Source organism: Triticum dicoccoides, chromosome 5B (assembly GCF_002162155.2).
Source record: "Triticum dicoccoides isolate Atlit2015 ecotype Zavitan chromosome 5B, WEW_v2.0, whole genome shotgun sequence".
NCBI lineage: Eukaryota > Viridiplantae > Streptophyta > Magnoliopsida > Poales > Poaceae > Triticum > Triticum dicoccoides.
This window is the reverse complement of record NC_041389.1, coordinates 476,177,908-476,184,022: the sequence shown is the minus strand read 5'-3', so window position 1 is coordinate 476,184,022 and position 6,115 is coordinate 476,177,908.

Here is a 6,115-nt window from a genome sequence, read left to right as displayed (position 1 = left end):
ATCATGTGAACTTGATATGTGTTCGATATTTTGATGATATGTATGTTGTCATTCTCTTAGTGGTGTCATGTGAACGTCGACTACATGACACTTCACCATATTTGGGCCTAAGGGAATGCATTGTGGAGTAGTTATTAGATGGTGGGTTGCGAGAGTGACAGAAGCTTAAACCCAGTTTATGCGTTACTCTGTAAGGGACCAATTGGATCCAAAAGTTTAATGCTATGGTTAGAATTTATTCTTAATACTTTTCTCGTAGTTGTGGATGCTTCTGAGAGAGTTAATCATAAGTAGGAGGTTTGTTCAAGTAATAACAACACCTAAGCATTGGTCCACCCACATATCAAATTATCAAAGTAACGAACACGAATTAAGCCACCATGATGAAAGTGACTAGATGAAATTCATGTGTACCCTCAAGAACACTTTGCTTATCATAAGAGACCATTTGGGCCTCTCCTTTGTAGCAAAAGGATTGGGCTACCTTGCTGCACTTTTGTTAGTACTATCGTTACTTGCTCGTTACAAATTATCTTGCTATCAAACTACTCCGCTACTTACAATTTTAGCACTTGCAGACATTACGTACCTTGCTAAAAACCACTTGTCATTTCCTTCTTATCCTTGTTGGGTTTGATACTCTTACTTATCGAAAAGGCTACAATTGACCCCATATACTTTTGGGCCATCAAGGCCATTTTCTGGCGCCGTTGCCGGGGAGTAAAGCGCTCTTGGTAGGTGGAAATTGGTAAGGAAACTTACTGCATGCTGAAATATATTGTCACTTGCTACTATGGAAAACAATCCTTTGAGGGATTTGTTCGGGGTATGTTCAACTTGACCGGAACCACAATTAGTTACCCCTCAACCTACTGCACCTACTGAAAATATTGAATATGAAATTCCTTCGGGTATGTTAGAACAACTGCTAGCTAATCCTTATGCAGGAGATGGAACCGAACATCCTGATATGCACTTGATATATGTGCATGAAATTTGTGGATTGTTTAAACTTGCAGGTTTGCCCGAAGATGAAGCTAAGAAGTAGGTTTCCCCTTTATCTTTGAAGGGAAAAGCATTGACATGGTATAGGCTATGTGATGATATTGGATCTTGGAACTGGAATCGTTTGAAATTGGAATTTCATCAAAAAAATTATCCTATGCACCTAGTTCATCATGCTCGGAATTATATATATAATTTTTGGCCTTGTGAAGGAGAAAGTATTGCTCTAGCTTGGGGGAGGCTTAAGTCAATGTTATATTCATGCCCCAATCATGAGCTCTCAAGAGAAATTATCATTCAGAACTTTTATGCTTGGCTTTCTCGTAATGATCAAACCATGCTCGATACTTCTTGTACTGGTTCTTTTATGAAGAAGACTATTGAATTCCGGTGGGATCTTTTAGAAAAGAATTAAATGCAACTCTGCAGATTGGGAACTCAACGAAGGTAAAGAGTCAGGCATTGAACCTAAGTTTGATTGTGTTAAGTCTTTTATGAATACCGATATTTTTCAAAAGTTTAGCACTAATTATGGACTTGACTCTGAGATAGTAGCTTCCTTTTATGAATCTTTTGCTACTCATGTTGATCTCCCTAAGGAGAAGTGGTTTAAATATCACCCACCAGTTAAACAGAAAATTATAGTACCAGTAAAAGCTAGAGAAAAAACTATCATTTACAATGTTGATCCAGTTGTTCCCACTACTTATATTGAAAAACCACATTTTCCTATTAGGATGCAGGAACATGCTAAAGCTTCAACTGTGGTTAACAAAAGTTATCTTAGAACACCCAAACCATCTGAACAAATCAGAGTTGAACCTAGTGTTGCTATAGTTAAATATCTCTTAGTTCATAATATTGATGGGCATGTTATTTACTTCTGCGGTGAAGCTTCTAGAATTGCCAAACCTAAAGGAAAAGATAAACATAGACCAGTTGTTGGCATGCCTGTTGTCTCAGTTAAGATAGGAGATCACTGTTATCATGGGTTATGTGACCTAGCTGCTAGTGTGAGTGTTATTCCTTTCTCCTTATATCACGAAATTAAAGATGAAATAGCACCTGCTAAAATAGAAGGCATAGATGTCACTATTAAACTTGCTAATAGAGATACTATATCACCAGTTGAGATTCTTAGAGATGTTGAAGTCTTATGTGGGAAAATAAAATACCCTACTGATTTTTCTTGTTCTTAGCTCCCCACAAGATGATTTTTGTCCCATTATTTTTGGTAGACCTTTCTTGAACACCGTCAGTGCTAAAATAATTGTGAGAAACAAATTGTCGGTGTTAGCTTTGGTGCTGAGTCTCATGAATTTAATTTTTCCAAGTTTAGTAGATAACCTCATGAGAAAGATCTTATATTTACTAATTGGAGGCACCATACGAGGCATCCCGTTAATCCTTGAGTTTAAGATAATTTGGCCATCCGATTAATTTATAATGTGTGCGTAGCCATTGGATGAAATAGGAGACCTGCTCGCCTATCCCACCTACATGATACGTCATTTTCATGGTCTCTCTACTTCTATAGAGAGAAATAGGAAAAACTGATCGTGGGTGGAATGGATTATCCCACGTACATTATAAAGCTATAACCTTCGCTAGAAAGTTACGTTCTAGGCCTTCCATAGTTGGATGATGTGCCGTAAGAGATAAGAACTCTCTCTCCCTCTTCCAAAGTCACAGGCCTGACCAAAACCACGACTCCCTCCATCCCTCCTCTCACGAAATCAATCCAACATCGCTCCGCCGCCGTCGCTGCTCTCCAACCATTAGATTTCTCAGCTGCAATTATTCTCTTCTATCCCCCTCTCTCAAGTCTCAACCCCATGCAGCCTAATGTTTTGCCTGTGCGTCCATCCATCCTCCCAGCAAGGCCCGTTGGAGATGGCATTGTCTTAGAGGTACAGGCTGTACGGTGATTGACCTCCATGCTGGATATCAACATATTTGGATTTTGGAGGCCTTCACATCCTGGCTCCTGTAACAGCGACTGCACTATGTCTTTGTGTGCTCTCATGATTACATCGGAATTTCCATGGCTGACAAAGGCAGATGTGGTGGAAACAACCTGTGCTAATCTGCATACTTCATGGTAAGCTCAAGTATAGCTATCTCATAATTCCCTACAATGTTAATTTCCCTTTTTTCTTACTTGAGGAAATCACCAAGGGAAAAGTCGGCGAGCTGAATATATTTTTGTATTATGATCGAGTTTTTTTGTTGTTGCCAGATTACATGTTAATAGAATATTGGTAAGGGATCTAGGACAGTAGTCCTCCTTGGTCATGAGGTTTAAGACGGTACAACTTTGTCGTCAGTGTGGCAGCTGCCGCATTGTCATCACGGTCAATCCTATGCCATTTTCATGTAATAGAAAACAATCTTAATTTGATTAATAGCTCTCCATGAGATATACTTTTTTTCCAAGGTAATCTTATTTGATGGCAATCATTTTCACATATGGAGTAAATTGGCATGGAAGTTACAGGTTTGTTCAGTACACTTGCCAACCACACGTTAACATTGCAAATCACATGTTTGTTAAAAGTTAAAAGCCTAGGTGGAAGACTGTGATTTAAATTTCTTTTCCTAGGTGTTGTGATAATGCCATATCTCAGTTTTTTTTACTTCCAACAGATCACCATGTCATTTAGGACAACATATGCATTATTTAACACCTGGAGCTCCTACAATAGTGCTATTAGCCAAGCAAACTTTACCATATGCTGCTACTTTAGCCAGTTTAAATCCATTCATATGTAAACACGTTTTTGGAGAGTGAAATCTATTAAATAATTTGGATTTTTACTCCATTGCAGTAGTGGTTCCATCGGGAAGTTCAATTTAACATATGAACTTGGTTGACCCGTCCATCTCACAAAGAAAGCTTTCATATATGCATTCGCATGGTAGATTTACTGTTCAAAATATGCAGATCAATTCACTGTCCAGGTTAAGATGTCCATGCATATGATAATTTAGTCCACTGTCGAGATCATGAATGCCTTAATTTTTCTGTTGTTAATGATATTGTTGTAGTATCATTTAAACATGCTTAAAACAATATATTATTTCTTAGTGAACAAACTGATAAATATTTGTGGATTCAGACTCGGGGGTGGCTTGGAATAAAGAAAACATATACACTGTTACCTGAATTAGTTGTTTACATGTATTTGATACAGATGCCCTGAATTTTGTTAACATTCATCTGTAACTTTCCCATATCAAGATTATGTCTGGGTAGTCAATGTTTTCTCCAATATTACAGTTGGTCCTATTGCTATACATGTGAGTATCTTTTCTCTACTCTATCTGAGGGTCCAACTTCTATCATGTTGTATGTATTCTGTCATTTACATCCTACATAACTTTGAACCGTTGCACTAGCAGTATACAACAATCATCGTTCATGGTTTATTGGTTCAATTTATATTCCTCTGTTACTTTTATTCAGAGAAAAGCTTGATGATTGTTGCATTCATATTCCTTTGAATAAAGAAAATGTTCGGTCATGGTTTATTGGTTCAATTTACAGATCCTAAACAACTTCAATTTAAGCAACAAGTTCCATTTACTGTGAAGGAATAAAAGGAACATAACTTATGGATTTGCAGGACATAAGAAGTGTTGGTCTAGCTATCATCTAACCTGATTAGATATTATTACAATGGTTGCTTCTGGCTGCAGAACACAGTTGACTCGAAGGCTGCATGTCTACCCTATCTTTTTCCATGCTACCAACCCTACTTTTGAAGGTATATTGATGCTGACGTGTTATAACGCAATGGCCTGTATAACATATAATCAGCCACTGCAACTTCAGACCACAAATTTTGCTTCTCTCTAACATCTGTCCATTGATTGCTTTTTCTGGAACTAATTATGCATTCATGGCTACTGTCCGGTATATATATTATGTGGCGCAAAAAATATATATGTGTCCTTCTATTGAAAGGTATTTAATTAGATAGGTTTATATAGCTATAACTTAATGAACTGTGCGAAGGCATTCTCATATGTATCTCTCACACCAATATTTTGCAGCTCACAGTAATTTTTTTTAGTTGCCTACTTCTTATCCATGCACAATATATGCTAAATAGTCTGGCATGTTGAACTTCAATAAAAGCGGTAAGAACAAAATATAAGTAAGAATGTAAATCTTCATACGTTAACCGACTTCCAGATTTGTATTTGTGGTCATGGCCTATTCAAAACTACAATGCTATAGTAAATGTAGCTTTGGTTGTACGTACATCATATCGAATCTCTCTGACTAGATCCCATGACATGAAAATCTTCCTCACCACTTCTCCTTAATCATTTTTTAAGTGTTGCACTGTCTGATCAACAAAAGGAAAGTTGGGGCACCGAAGATATGTAAGCCTATAAGAGCTTGACTACCTTTGTGGTTCTTCAAAAGGTATGAAAGCCACATGACATCTTGGATTTGAAAGCTACTATTACACATGGAATATGACATATATACATAACTATATGTGAGAATGCGCGTAATTTATGTTTGTGACTCCCCAATTCTGTTGTCTCTTCAAACTTTTCAGCATTTATCCACATTTATGCAGAAAAAAGATACATGTGTGTGCTGAAAAATGATGGTATCTATGGTATTAGAAAACCCAGTTCAATTTTCGTATCAAGTGGTAGTATGGTGGAGTAAGGTTTGTGGTGGTACACTATTTATGTTATCAGGAAGCTTTCTATTTGTCATTTGTTATTAGGAAGCTTTCTATTTGCCATTTTTCTGCGTATTTGCATAATTTGTAAGGCTCATCCAATACACCAAATAGGACAAGCTCGGATGTAAAATTTCCCATTAGAATGTTACCAACAGGGAAATAAGTAAAAAAAAAACATCAATTTTCATACCAGATTCTCATTGGTGCTTTAGTGCACCTGTGGAGATATTGTTATTTGCAGTTTGGCGGGTCATGAATTACATATCTATTTCCACAATGATGATCCATGAATTACTTATCTATTTCCACAATGATGATCAATGTCAAATTATTCATTATAACTATTCTCCCAAGGATACAACCAACATATTTGCCATTGTCAATAGTTCTCATGCAAAAAT